Below are 15871 nucleotides of genomic sequence, written 5' to 3'. Positions count from 1 at the left end.
GCCAAAATTATAAGTTATTCTATGTTTTCTTTTTATTGGTTGACTTTTCAAAGTACATTTTGTGTAATAAAACCCAATGATATAACCTAGGAAAACAAGCTCCAAACGAATCATTTAAGCTATACAATATTTCTGTCACTATTTAGAATTGTGAATATGACATAACTGCTTATTTAGTGTGAAAGAATGTCACAGCATTTCTCGTTTGGTCTTTCAACCCACCCCAACCCAGTATCTCCAATCTTCATGCTGCCTAACTGAAAGTAGAGTGGCCATTACAAAAGCCCCAATAAGCTATCAAATGTTTTATGTGCTCTGTTAGCATTTTCTTCTGGTTTACATAAAAATCAATACTCTTATAACTGTAAGGCCCAACCCTAATGATTTAGTGAAACTGATATTTACTGTGGAATAAAATAGAAACACCATTAGCTCTCAAAACCAAATAACATTAGAGAAAGCTAGAAGCAAAATAATTACTATTATTTAGACATGTGGATACCAAAGCATGTGATATCCCAACTTATCTTTAGTACTGACGGTAATAGTAATAAATTCCTCTTGTGAGAGGAATGGTTGGAGGGTGAGTCAGGCAGTGCATGAATAGACACACAGCTTACAAAGTGCATTAACTCCTTCGCTTTCCTCTCTACTTTCTCAGGCTCTGGCAACAGAAGGAGTCAAACCCAGAAAATAAAAGAGTGTTAGAACCATACTGAGAATAATATGGCAACATACGAGTATGATCAAAATTTTAAAAACTTAGCCAGTAGCAGTTCACAGAACCTTAAAACATACTCAGTTAAATCAATGCATCTAGATAACTTCTACCCATGTGAACAATTTTGTTACAATCCAAGAACAATACCAAAGACATGTTCCTTTAAAAAGAGAGAGCAATACAAAGTAGTTTAAAAATGATGGGTCCAATGCTATGGTATATTTTGATATTCTTTTGGCAAATCATTTATACGATTTAGTCAAAATTGCTGTGCTTTATTGAAATATCCCATGGTTCCTTCAATTCCGAATACCAAGCAATTAGACTGAAAGGGAAGCCTCAGTTTTTGAATAAATAAGAGAAGCTGCACAAAACTATATGGTTTTTTCATGGCCATGTCTATAAAACAAAAATTGTTCATTTATATGCTGTATTATTTTCATTGTTTATAAGATGGCATTTCTGGTTTGTTTTAAAACATCATTTAACCTGGAGCATAATCAAACTGAACTCTTCTCCTATAAAAATAGCCAGTTATTTGACCAAATTCGCCTGAGCTTATTTTCCCATCTGCTTTGTCAAGTAAATGTACACTTAAAGAGCAGTGAGAAGAAAAGAGGTTAGAAAAGCTGGAATTCCAACCCTCTGAGTTCTCACCTTCTGTTCCTGGAAAGCTATAGAAGGCCAATATCATTTTGCCACATAACAATATACACTGTGACCTGACTTGAGTTATAGCAATCTTTTCCACCTTAACACCCCTGTCTTCTACAGGCAATTTCTATATTCAACTTTTAAAAAATAATCCCACAGTTTCAAAATTGGGGCTGGATACTTATTGACAATAGGGAGTTTCCTAACTTAATGTGAACCTCTAACATGCTATTCCTCTGAAGTGAAATCTCAGACTGACCATATTAAGTCTCTTATATATTTTTTAACATTAATGTTGAGTTATTAGGGATGCCAGAAGGACTAGCTTACCTTTTCATTTTGAAAATAAATAGGATAAAATAATAAATAGCCACATTTGGAATTTTTTTAATTTGAAAAAGTCAGGTAATCATGTGATAATTCTAAAAGTAAATACTAAAATTATATTCATATGCTTTTAAAGCTTTTAATGTATTAATAAGAGTAAAATTTAATAGCAAGTATGCAACAAGGATAACTTTCTTTTCGGTATCCTTACCTGATATTTTTAATATGATAGATAGATAGATAGATAGATAGATAGATAGATAGATAGATAGATAGATAGATAGATAGAGATAGAAGAAATATAGGTATATAAATGCTGTTATAAACTGTCTGGCACTTGAATCAATTACCTGAGAAAGACCATAATATTCCTCTAAGAGAGACAACTATTATTATTGTTGTTGTTGTTGTTATTATTATAATCATCATCATTTAGGATGCTACCTTAACAGCCTGTTAGCATCTGAAATATGGGCCCACTCTATAGACAGAAGAAGTTTGGAAAGGGAAGACTTAAATTACTCTGTGTAACAAAGTAATAGAGAATTTGGTGTTAACCACCGGTGCTTTGAGAAAGGAATTGGAGTCCTGAAAGAGGAAACCGGAAGAAAAGTCAAGAAGGAGGGAAGCCCATAACACAGCAGATTATATAGAGAGGTATGGTCTTCCAGGAATTGTAGATACATTTCCAAGAATAATGTTACAATTGACAGATGTTTCCCATCTATGTGGCATGGCCTCTCTATTATTCCATAAACCTTTAGCAAAAGCCTATTTTAAGTAGGGACATGGGCAAAGTGAGCTGAGGCCCAAGGAAGAGCAGAAGTAATGGATCCAGAAGAGAGTAGAAAAGGTAAGGAAGTAAACAAATGAAGAACAGATGGGAGATAATCCTCCACTTCCCACATGGACACAGGAAGCTGGTTTCTGCTGGGGTGGCCAGTAGGGGAGGAAGAGGCTATATCCTGCCATCCAGAGCTAAGGTCATTTAGTGAGCAGACATGTGCGTTATGTGTGGAGGGAAAAGGGTTCCTGCCAGAACCTGAGCTATGCCTTCCCCTGGAGATGAGAAGTATCTGCAGTGTCTGGAAAACTGGGAATGTAGGCATGAAAGAAATCAATCTGTTTGAGGAACTAGTGTGCATTTTACTTCTCGTCAGCATATAAACATGCTCATATCTCAACCACTCTACACACACACACACACACACACACACACACACACACACACACACACACACCACTTGATCTGAACTTTAATCACCATATTGTTTTGCTCTTTTTCACCACAGTCCTATATTTTAGAAGAGTTGTCTACAAAAGCTATCTCCACTTTCTCACCTCACATCCTCTTTTTATTTTTTTATTTTTATTATTATTATTTTTAAAGATTTTATTGGGGAATTGGGGGATGGGAACAGCACTGGGGAATCGGGGAAGGGGAACACACAAGTTGCTGTCCTTTTGTTCTTCAGTCTCGTTGTGGAGGACGTTGCTTCACTGGCCCAAGTTGGCACCATCATCGCGCTCTTCCCGGGTAAGGCAGTCGCTCACCAGTTCATAGTGGCTCACGGCAGCTCACAAAAGCACATGCCCGCTGCCAGCCAACCCCACTGCAAACTATGCCATAGCCGGCGACTCAGGGCAGCCCAGCTCCAGGTTGAGCTGTTGTTCAGCATCTTAGCTGTAGAGGGCAGTGTCACTGGCCCTCATGTGGGATCCGAACTGGGGCCCTGCTGAGGTAACATATGTAGGAGGAGGAAGGGAAGGGGACTGGGAGAGGTGGGCTAGTGATGATTAAGTCTGGGCGTGTTAAATTTAAGATCCCTCCATCCAAGTTGAAATGTCCAGTATGCAATTGGATATATGCATCAGAATCTCAGGAGAAAGGTTTGGACTGAGATATAATTTTGGAAATCATGAGTATAGAAAATAACTGGAGACATGTTTGATCATCGAGTCCCTCCTTTCCTGTACTCACCTCCTTCACATCAAACTATAAGTGCATAACCATGGACTGAACAACTAGCTGGACTGAACACTTTAACACTTGATGATGACGAGTGAATAAAAGAGACCCAACTAAAGCTTCAGCAGCTTAATCTGGGCTAAGTTGTTGAGGTCTTCTACATGGATCTATAAATATTAAAAGAAAGAAGGACCAGGATGAACAAATAAAACAAGTGACCTCAGAAGAAGCAAAGACCATTCACAGTACAAAAGAGAATTGTTTCAAAGCTCTCATTGGTAACATCAGGAATTTGAGAGACTATTTATCCATTACAAATAAAATAAAAGCAGAAGCTGCTATGATAAGAACTATCAGAGAACAAGAAAATATTCCTCAAAATTAAAAATATTAGTATCAAAATAAAAAATTCCCTCAAAGTTCTGGGAGAAAAAATTGCATAAATGTCCCAGAATGTGGAATAAAAATGCAAAACTGGGATATGTGAGGAAAAGCAGTTAGGAGACCTAGGATCAACTCAGGAGGTCCAACATCCAATTAATTTACTCAAACTGCATTCAGATGCTTAAAGCAGCTTCTTTATTTCTTGATAGACAATCTGATCATTTTCATGCATTCCCCACCTGATCAGTTGCAAAACCTGTATTTTGGTCAAATCAGTAAATTCAATCCAATGCAATAATTTCAAAGCTCCTTTGGTGAAATTTCATCCTTTTGATTTCTTCTTATTATTCAATTACATACTTCCCATCCCCACAGGTACACAGATCACATATGTAAATATGTGGTGACAGAAGGAGTTCTGACTTTGGTGAACACACGGTGCAATATCCAGATGAGGTATTATAAAATCGTTTTCTCTCTCCCTCTCTTTTGAGGTTCATAATTTGAAATTTGAAATTTCTCTGTGACTTTAAAACAGAATTCTTGCTTAGCCAATGAGAAGGGTGGGTTTGGGGAGTTGAGATTATTAGTAATATTCATTCATAGGATGAAACATGTAAAGGTGCTTTCAAAGTTTAGTCAAGCTCCAAAATTAGTCTTGGTGGCAAATTATCAGATCACTAGAGTCCTGGTCCCAGGACAGAAATATGGCCTTATTCAATCATTGTTCACCAAAAAAAAGGGGCAGATGCTTTAAACTGCACCTATGAAAAAGTTTCCATACTTCATTTAGTCTCAAAACAATACTTGACCAAGTGATATTTTTTTAACCGCTAGTACAGTATTTCTTATTTTTAAAGGCCACTCCAAACACCTTTTTTGCGAGCTTGAGGATTAATGACTGTGTATGATGTTTAATAGCTGTCCCAAACAATCAGGATAGCTGGCAATAACTTTAGACTAATTTAGATGCCTTGAAATCTGTGACACATAAAACCATCAGTTCATCCAACTCTGACAGCATTAAGTAAGACTGTTCTTTTTATCGGTGAAATCACTAAGTTCCTTCCAACCTCTGCCCTTCCTGGTTCTGCATAAAGTATTCTTTAAAATGTGTAAATTATTACCAAGGGATATTATGAAAAAATTAGAAGAGTAACAAGCAGGCTCTTACGCCCTGCCGTGCATATGAACCTACTCATTACTGAATTAAGTATGGTGTCTTTTCACCTTCCTTGAACAGTTATGTAGAAAGCTGCCTCTTCTTCAGAGAGGAAAATCCAGTTCAGAACAATGGCATTTGCTGATCAATATGTGGGTTAAAAACAAAAAAAGAAAAAAGAAAGAAAAGAAAAATTGGAAACTTAAAATATAAAACTAAATAAGCTGAAGACTAAAATAGAATCATCTAAAAATATGAATGCTAATTCTTATTAACATCCACTATGTCTAAAAATTTGAGCTGAATCAGATACATTGTTATAATTTCCTGAGCATTTGTCTTGAAAACTAATTAGGAAATCTGGAGAAAGTACTTGGTATTCCTAACATGTGCCAAAAGACTTTGTGTTGGTTCTTTCCATTCCAACCTCCCACTTGGAAGCAATCCAGGATCTAACAATCAGACAAGCTTGAGTCACCAAGATTCAATTTCTCAATGTATATCACTCGGTGAGAATGTGAGAACAATAACTTGGTGTACTGGGTGAGAGACAAAAGTAAGAAAAGGTATTCTATTACAACGACTATAATACAGCTCTCCATCAAGAGTACATCCAGCTCTTTATAAAACAAATGTGTTGCTTCTTTGCTTTTATATGCAGATACTCTTTAAACATGCAAGAGAAACCACACAGAGTAACTAGAAATCAATCATGTCAACATTATTATGCTCTACTTATTTCTAAACCATGGGCTGGAATCCAGCTAACCTAAACTTTTCTGAATGTTAACTATAAGAGCTGGCAATATGAATTAAAGAAAAAGAACTCCAAGAGTAATGAAAATGAAAATATGGCCCATGACATTGATCTAAGTTTTGACAGACGTTTCTGGTCAGCATAACATATGAGCTCAGGAATGAAGTTTCAGCCATGTACCTTTCAGAAAATACTTCCTCTATAAATAAAGTTGTTATAGAAAATGACTAGCAGCATCATACCGTAAGCATCTTGGGCAATAATAAATTGAACATTAATGGAAACTGACTATTCCTTACACATCCCCATGAGCTAATAGACTAAACATCCAAGGCATCTGGAATTACTTGCTCTGTTATGGGCTGTCATGCCGTTTATCATCCTAGGCCCTATTTGACGTGGCTGGTACTCTTAAAAGCCCCAGGAATTCTGATGCAGAACTCATATTCTCTTTTGAGTAGCAGCAGCATTTGGTGATCATCAGAACAGGTGGGAAGAGAAGGGGCTTGACAAGAACTCCTTATCACGCTCCTATAATATGCACAGAAAAGGAGAATGGGACCAACCGCGGCATTATTTTTAAATTGTGTCTGGCCAGCATGTCAGTATTGATTGAAGAATCCAGTGGCAAAGAAAGGAGTCATGTCTGAATTCAGAGATGAAGAGGCAGTTATCCACTCTATTTCTTGTCAACTGGTTAGATCAGTCTCTCATTTTGAGGACAAATAATAATAAAAATCATAAGCATCTTGTGGGACCTCTAAAGAAAATGTCACTTCCACTCCCCAACAAACTTAAAAACAACAACAACAAAAACAAAAAGCCTTCCTACCCTTCATGTAGGAAGGCAATCTGATGTGAAAATGTTTTCTCCTCAGTGATGGAATGTGCAGTCATGCACCAGTAACCCGGTGCTGAATATCAACTTGCCTGTTCTTGGAAGAAACGGCTCTGGGGTTGGACAGAGCACAGTGTTAGAAAGAGAGGCACTTCAATACACGAGGGGAGGCTGTGCACTCTATTTCAGAAGATGGAGGTTTATCTTCCAATGTGGGGCTTTGATGTTATTCATATGCTAACAATATCACCATTTCCTCGCAGCACTCAATACACAGGGAATAAAAGACATCATTTGCTGACATGGGGCTCCACGTTTTCCATCCAGCATACTGATCAGCAGTCTGCATTCAGCTTCCATCGCGAAGCCACCACATAACCTTTAAATTGTTCTTTTAACATTTTAAAATTCCGGTCAAAATAATTTACCGTTTTATAGAATAAAATAATGAAACAAAGGACTCTAGCTGTATTTTCCCTCTGCTCCTAAAATGTAGCTTCAGTGCCCCGAGGGCTCCTTTCATCTCCTCTAAGTGCTGGCATATGATGTGATTGTTAACATAGCTGGCCACCAGATGAAGTGAATTATCTAAACTGCCAAAGTTCCCACTTTCTTTCCAATTTAAACATCAATTTAACACAGAAACTGAAGGGTATTATGAAAGCTCTAATATGAACCATTTCAGACATGAGGGGGGAAAAAAAAAACACTGGAAGGTTTTTTCAAATGGCCAAACAAATACGCAGTTTTTGAACCTGAAGATGAGCGAGGAAAATGAACGGAACAGCAGAGCACACACAGCACACACTTCAACCGACGGCAGTGGAGAAGGACCTCTTTGTCTTAAATAGACACGCTTTTCAGAACAGGGGAGGACCAAGGAAAATAACCTGGGTGAACTTGTTAGGTCGTTAACTAAATACTGAGATCGACAGCAAAGAGAAGACTTCGGATTTTAAAATCCTGTCAAAATGCATATCATCAAAATGGATACCCTGAACTGTTTGTAATGATCTTCTATAGACTATGAGGGCCCTTTTCATTATACAACTTGCTTTTCTCATGGAAATGTTTTTCTCCATTTGGATCACTAGCTGTTAACAGAATGTGCAGCTCTGTCCTTCATAACTCTTTGAAAATGAGACCACTTCATAGCTAATTCATAACAATAAAAAGCGATGCTTTTGCACACAAAATAAAGCACTTCCTAGGATCATCCACAGAAATTAAAAAAGCATACAAGGTTCAATCAAAAGGGTATGAATGATCATCAATCTTTGATCTTTTTTAAGCTTTCATAATATAAATGACATTAATATGCAAAACATGTAAAGAACTATATTCACAATTATAAAAATTTGCCCTTATCCAAATATGAGATTTGGAGAGTAGAAATAAGATGTGAAGAGTCCTATTAACAACATACAAGTTAAATACATATGATTTTGCTAGTCAAAAACACTTGCACAAGTTAACATTATTACAGATTTTCCTCTAAGAAAATAGTATTCTTTAGAGTCAATTAATTCTTTAAATAAGTAAATGAAGTTAGCCCTTTTACTATACAGAACTGTTCTAATCATCATTTCCATCTTAAAAGTATAACTTGGGAAAGTGCAAGACTATGAAATATATGTGCATTAATTGTACAAAACATTAATTTTACTCAATGTGGAACTAAAAGGGCTATTACCATATAAGGATTACATGGCTGTTACCATATGGAATGCACAGGGAATATTATTGACAAATTCAGAACAACCATATGCAATGCTCAATGGCACTTCCAAATATAAAGTACAAATACAGTATGTAATACATTTACAGCATGGTGCATACCAAATGATCAAGCAATTTACTAAAGATTAGCATTTAAGAAACAAATACCATATGCACCTGTTAACGATTTATTTTTTACATTGATGATACTCATCAGATTGATCTCACGTTAAAAACAAGTTTTCAGAGAATTTTCTGGCCCAGCACTCTTTGTAGTAGATGAAAGGAAAATATAGAGCCATCCTGCCAAAAGGGACCTTAGAGATCATACAGCCTTTTTTAAATGGAAAAATTGAAGCCCCAAAATGTTAAGTTGCTTGACTGAGATTACAAAGTCCATTAGTGTCAGAGTTCCAGGTCTCCTGTTTCTCAGGCCAGGCTCCAAATTAAAGCTATCCTAGTTAGCTCGTGTTTACTTAAAACACATACATACTTTTAAATCTTCGTAGGCTCATCTGATGCCCAGCACATCATCTGCAGAAACTCCCAACTCTGGTGCCTAAGAGTGCAACAACACTGCTGCATTCCCAGGGTGATTTCATTGAGGATGACTCACACTTGGGTTGACCTCAATGGAAAAACAGACATGACTCCATGAAAGTCATAACAGAGCCTGAAAGTGCGGAATCCTGAAATGGGCTGTACGGAGAATGCCTTAAAGAGGATGTTTTGTTCTTCCCCCAGAGCACTTTAAGAAACACACCCAACATGTGACAAAGCCTCCGCCTGCTGCCATCAGCCATAACTGGAAGGCTAAGAGGAAAAGCCTGATAATTACAGCAGAATACGTAATATGTGGCTCTCAACTGTACTCTTCCACATTATGTAACATTCCACGCCTCCTCCCTCTGTAGCCCTTCTCCTCCCAGTGAAACAGAAAAGAGCCTCCTCCCACCGGACCCTGCCACCCCTGAGAAGTGTTAAACCAAATTACTCAAGTGAACGTCCAGACACATACCCAGATGTAAAATATCAACTTTAAGGAAATCTAACCAATCGCTCAACATGTACTTTTTTCCCCCAGTAGAACCTTGGGAACTTTCTTAATACTAAAATATCAAACATCCAGACAGATTCCTAGTAAATTAAAACAGTGCCATAACTGTTTCGTCCTGAACATCATCTTTTTTATTTCAAGCAAACATAGCTCCAGCCTAGAACATTACTCGAACCAGGATTAAAGGAATTCAGTGTGTTTCTACTGAACACACTTAGATAGCCCTGCCAGAAAGCCTTCAATATGGATTTAGGGGCATGGGGTTGGGGGTGGGGGGAGAAAGTTAATTTCTAAAACGTTATCTAAAACAGACCATTCTTATGTCAATCACATGAGCACTTGGTCTTCTATGGATTGCAGAAATCAGGGATCCCTTATAAGGCTTAAGAGGACTTGTTATTAAGTTTTAAAATCATTCCCTAGCCATCAAATTTAATAATTTAATATCCAGCACCGTTCATAAGGTTCTGAGCACTGTCATTAAGCAGACATATAAAAGGACTCTACTCCCAGATTAATCACTCTAATTTCTTTCCTGGCTCAGTAACCCCCACTCTTCCATCGATCCAATTATAGTGGAAATTACCCTGTGTTATTTTAACTTCAATAAGACTTATTTTTAAGTAGATTAAATGAAGTACATAGAAATGTCTCTATGAACCAAGTTATTTACTATCCATGTTGTCTTTTATTGTTGTTTTCCTAAAAAGAAAAAAAAAATCAATAAACCTGGGGGTATAGTGATTATATGACTAAAATATGTACCCACCTTAGTCACTAATGCATGCAGGAGGTACACAAACCAAATATAATATTACTGATCAGTAATGAGACACAGATCAGCTAACATGACGGTGAAAATTGCTGAAAATCACAACAGTCTAGGCCTAGAGTTTTCACTCACCCGTTGTAGCTGTTACGACTCTTTTTGACATTGTCTTTGGTAGTCCCACTCTGGATGTTTTTTCACCCACCACATAAACCCATCACAAGCATTGAGTGTATTTCTGGTGGGTGATCTAAAGGAAGGACACACACACACACACACACACACACACACACACACACACAATAAAGAGGAACTGGAACCACAGGAAATTCTGAGGATACCGTGTGAGCCCGAGTTAGCTGCTTTTGTCTTTTTTTCCTGACAAGGAACAGAGACAGTGCAGAGGAAGGAGTAGAGAAGAAAAGCAGTTGAAAAGGTAGCAGCAGTACAGTGAGGCAACTGGGGGAAGAAGAAGAGGCATGAAGTGACATCGGCGTGCTGTACTAGAAATGAATTCAGAAGCAAGAGGTCATTATGGAGTGGAGTGAAGGAAGAAAGTAGCTTGAACTCGTTTAGATAAACACTGACTAAATGTGAAACAGAGTGCCAAAGTCAGCAGTGAAATGGGTGGAAATCAATTCAATAAGTGTATTTTGCAGAGTCTGACATCAAGCTCAGCCGAGGGAGCAAAGGAGCCTTCCTCCTCCCTCCTACTGTTGTCTAGCACACCTTGAAGGCTGGTCTGGTTCCAACAGAGCCCTGGAGAGAAAGGGGGCGGTGGGGGGGAGTGCGTGCGGGCTGGATCAAGAATCCATGCTGGGAGGAGGGTAGGCATCAGAGCTGGGTTTGGAATCCTGTCCGGTTCCGAACTAACTGTGGGACCTTAGGTAACTAACTTAGTACCGTCCTCATTTTCTCATTTGTAAAATGGAGATAGTTACAGTATGCTCATCATAGGTTCATTTTTTTTATATTTTCACAAGATAATGTAAATAATATTTAACTCATTCCTAGCAGTAATACTTTTTAACTACTCAATAAACAATAGATATTATCATGTTAGTATTATTAAATCCATGGAATCATAATCAGAATAATAATAGCTTACACTTATGGAGTTTACCCTGGCATGGGCGGAGTACTTTATACATACTAACTCACTTGATCCTTACAACCTTTCCACAGATAAGGACTGAGGCACCGACAGGTTAAGTAACCACTTCAAGAATTTGAACCTCATACAGTTTAGCTCCAGAGTCCATGCTCTAAAAACTTATGCTGTATCATCAAGTGTCCTTGAGGCAAATCTTTTCAATTTTTGCATTTTACAGATGAGAAAACTGAGGCTTACAGTGGCGTCATTTATTTTATGTCACACAGCCAGTCAGGACAACCAGACCCTTGGAGGAATTTGAAAGCCTGTTTCCATTGGAAACACTCCCCAACCCCAGTGAATAACCCAGGGCCTGCTCCAGAAGTTGAAATGCTTGTCACATTCCATCCAGTGGCTTTCCTCTACAGAAAATGCAATGTATCACGTTATTTATTTATAACAGAGTCATAGTGGGGAAGCCATCTTTGTAACAAAACTTGATAAATTTGCACCTGAAGGTATTTGTTTTTAAGAAGAATGTAAAAGAATGAGAAGAGAGGTGAGGAACCAACTTTTATTAAGTAATCACTACGCTTGGCACTCTATGCACTCATGAAAACTAACAAACATCTGACCCAGACAGATATGGGATAAGTGCTGTGGCCAGAAGGGTCAAAGAAGAGTAAGAATAAGACTTTTTATTTTAGAGACCATAAATAAAACATAAACAATTGTATTGTTTAGTAACATTTAATTGGCTTGGGGAAGCTAAGATGAATATTTAGATTGAAGGAAAAATCTGATTATCACAGCTTTTGGAGTTCACTCAAAATGTGTTGGTATTCATTGATTTGGTAGGTGATGAATAACAAGACTGCTTGTTATGAGGGCAAGTTTCTTCAGACTCAGCATGTTGCCTCAAGCTATAGGAACCCTACCTCAAACTGGCAATCCCACCTGGAAATTCTCACCTGCAGCAGGGGAATTTGCCTCTGGTCACAAGGTAGGCAAAAGAACAGAAAGAGGAAACCGCTCCATCTAAAGAGTTGTTTGTCCTAAACCTACCTTGGAACAAACAATTGCAAGTAAAGGATTGTTCCCTTCTTTAAGCCCCCTCCCCCCACCTCAGTATAAATCAAGGCCCTTGTAAGGGCAACACTGAACTCTCTAAAATGAAAATAAGGATTCCTCAAGACAGAAACACGGAAATCCAACTTCAGAACCCCAAGAGATACTTCCTAAAGTAAAGACTCCATGCATGCTCTCTGAACAAATCTTACATGATGCCTCCACACTTGGTAACCCAATCGCACCATTCATCCAGGTCTTGAAAGTGTCACGACTGCAATTACCTGGGGTTACTCTGTCTTGTCCATTCACCTCAAGAGGACACTTCCCTTCCTCTGAGCCATCCACTAAAGCTTCTGGATTACAGTTTATGAGTAACACCAGGGGTGTGGATGAAGCGGGGCTATAGGAACATGATTCACCAATGCACTAGGTCTCCACCAATACAGAAGCAACCAGCAGGGGCCCTGGCGAGGAAGCTCCGCTGGGCTGAGAGGAACAGGACCACCTAACAGGGCTGCCTTCTGTACTCCGGCACCCTGTGTCTCCTGCCAAGGCGGCAGTGTTTCCAAGTGCTGACTCTGCCGAAGCTGAAGTGTCAGCGGGACAAGTGTTATGGAGAGTGATTGATTGAAATTCAGAGCACTTTGCAGAATGATTTGTTTGACATTCCCAGTAGGAAACTCTTGTTTGTTGAACTTATTATTCATTCATGTATTCATGAAAAAAATACAATAAATGCATAATCTCTGCATAGTGCCTCAATGATCACATTGAAATGAACCCGGAGCTTTGCAGTGCTAAGCAAGGTCTTTTAGTTTGCAACAGAACAGTTTTACATTGCAATATCATTAACTGTGTCTAGAGTTTACATTATGCTTATAAATCAGCAAGGGAAATTTAACCTGCATTGTAATTTAAGGTTATACAGAGGATCAGACATTAAAAATGCATATGCATAATAAAAACTCCTTGTGTGACTTTTTTTTTTTTTTGGTTTTCCTCCTACTGAGTGATTTAACAATTACCATGTTGAGATGTAACTGAATCTGTTCAGCTAGTGTTTGTGTTTTCACTTTTTGACAACTAGAATATAAGCCAGGGGAAATGCAGAAATTATTTCCAACATCTATGGGTAACTTGGGAAAATGGGTCTTTAAATAAGCTATTAAAGTAGAGGAAAACATGCTACATTACTTGGAAAACAACTGCTGTTAAATTCCATGTTTTAAAACAACAGCTATTGCTAGACCAAAAACAGTAAGGTCAAAGTGTTACAATGTCCCATTCAAGGTCCAGTTCTCAATATTTACATTTACAGCTGCTACAGTGATCGTCTCTGGCCTTCCTAGTGAGAGCAAGTACAGGAAATACAAGAATGGACTGTCATAGCATGGAGATCTCCTTGGAAAAACTGAGAGTTCCTGTTGCTCTTCCAAAGAAAAACGGAATTCAAGAATTACATCATGTATTCTCTTGTCCCTGAGTTTTTCCCCATAAGTATCTCTTTTCTTTTGAAATACCCATGATGAAGGCTTATAATCCCCCAACATACTCTTTTTAAAAAAATGAGATTTACCTGTCCTTTCTCCTGCACACATGGTATGAGTTGCCTGTAAATATCAGGACTCACTCTAATTGGGCTGAAAGAGCCAAAAAGAGAAAGTTATTACACAAAAGTGCTTTCTGAAGCCAAGGACAGCCAGACCCCTGAGGTCATGGGGGACCTTGATCATCGTCTAGTATTTGTGTCTCTAGAATATCTGCAGAACATCTACACTTAAATATCTCACATTGACTATGCTTCCTAAGCCAACCCCAGCGAGCCCCTTACACCCTCCTGTAGGCAACTCCACCCAATGTCTTCATCAGTATTAATTATACCACTTTTCAGTTCTCAAGATCTTACCACTTTGCAGTGTGCTCCTTTTAAAAAGTTCCCTTTCTCCAACACTAAAACCATACACATATTCAGAGTCAATATATACCACAATCTCAATAATATATTTGGGGTTTGTTTTTCCATTCTCAGAACAACTCAGTTGAATCAACTTGTGTTCTCACCTGACCTTCTTCAACAACACTTTAAGAAGACATCTCTGCCTTCAACATTTGCACATGTCAATATACTCAAAGCTGCTGAAATAATTTTCTTCAAAATCTTGTCCCACTATATGCCTCTGAAGCTTATAAGCATTGCATGGTTATTATTCGTTCATGTATTCATGAAAAAAAAATACATTTCAGCTCAGAAATTTCTTCCCTACTCATAATGACATTTCTTAAAATTCTTCACCTCATCCCTTTGCCCTTTGCCCCTTTTATCTCATTATTGCACAATTTTCCATTCTTGCCTGAATTTTTTTTGCATGTGTTTTTTCCCTCTTCATGTAATGTTGTCTTCTCTATTTAAACTTCTCATTTTCCTAAACTTCACTAAAAATACTCACCTACTTTGAATATATTAAAATGTATTATTTGAAAAGACAAATAAAATAGGCAAATGTTTGGCAAAAGCTGCAAAAGAAAAAATTTAAACAAATTTTAAAACTTTAGAAAGAATAACATGTAGAGAAGTGGTGAAGACTTTCTAAATAATGAGGAAATTATAGATATAAATATATATATGTGAAGAAGTTTAAAAACAAAAATGAAATTTAAAAAAATTAGCAAAATCAAACATCAGGAACAAGAGGTAGAAAAACCCAACTATATCAATAATAACAAAAGGTATTTAAATAGCAGTCCAAAATATCAACCTCCTCTCTATACCTCTTAAAAAAAATATCTGATGCAGATATTTTCATGGGAAACTTAAGACACAATATTTATGTTCTCTTTTTAAAATTATTCAAGAACATGCAAAAAAAATTAAATGTCTTAAATAAATTTACAAATTGCCAGAATAACAACACTAATGTCAAAGAAAATAACCTAAAAATACAATAGATAAACAACCTCACTTATGAGGGCAAATACAAAAGTCCTAACTAAAATATCAGTGAAAGTATTCAAAACTGTATTAAATGAGTAAAATTAAAACATTTCAAATATCAGTGTAATTATTAGCAATGAAACTCAGTACATTAACAGAATGAAAAACTAGAAAGAAAACTCCCACTTGTGAAATGCATGAATGACTGGTACCAGACCTGCTCCCTCACCATAAATAAATAAAAAACTGGATAAATGACAAGAGTCAATTGTTTTCAGAAATTGGGTAACAGGCAGCACACAACTGTGATTCCTAAAGAGAAGGAAAAACTTGAGGCAAGCGCTATGACCCTTCTGTCTTTCTGCCTGAAGGCACTTTTTGGATCATAGTTCAGAGAGTGGGAATCCAAGCAAATGAC

General features: G+C 37.5%; 1 long non-coding RNA gene across 1 annotated transcript in view; it reads right to left on the bottom strand.

The window, feature by feature from the left end:
• The window catches only part of LOC109379040 (uncharacterized), a 115109-nt gene extending 106024 nt beyond the window's left edge, over positions 1 to 9085 (bottom strand). Inside the window, exon 1 of the long non-coding RNA XR_002123100.1 lies at positions 9025 to 9085. This is a non-coding gene — a long non-coding RNA (uncharacterized LOC109379040). The remainder of the gene's footprint in view (positions 1 to 9024) is intronic.
• Between the last annotated feature and the right edge of the window lie 6786 nt (positions 9086 to 15871).

Source organism: Hipposideros armiger, unplaced genomic scaffold, assembly GCF_001890085.2.
Source record: "Hipposideros armiger isolate ML-2016 unplaced genomic scaffold, ASM189008v1 scaffold_21, whole genome shotgun sequence".
In the NCBI taxonomy this organism is placed as follows: domain Eukaryota; kingdom Metazoa; phylum Chordata; class Mammalia; order Chiroptera; family Hipposideridae; genus Hipposideros; species Hipposideros armiger.
The sequence above is the reverse complement of the archived record's forward strand: the minus strand, read 5'-3'. Positions and strand labels throughout refer to the sequence as shown.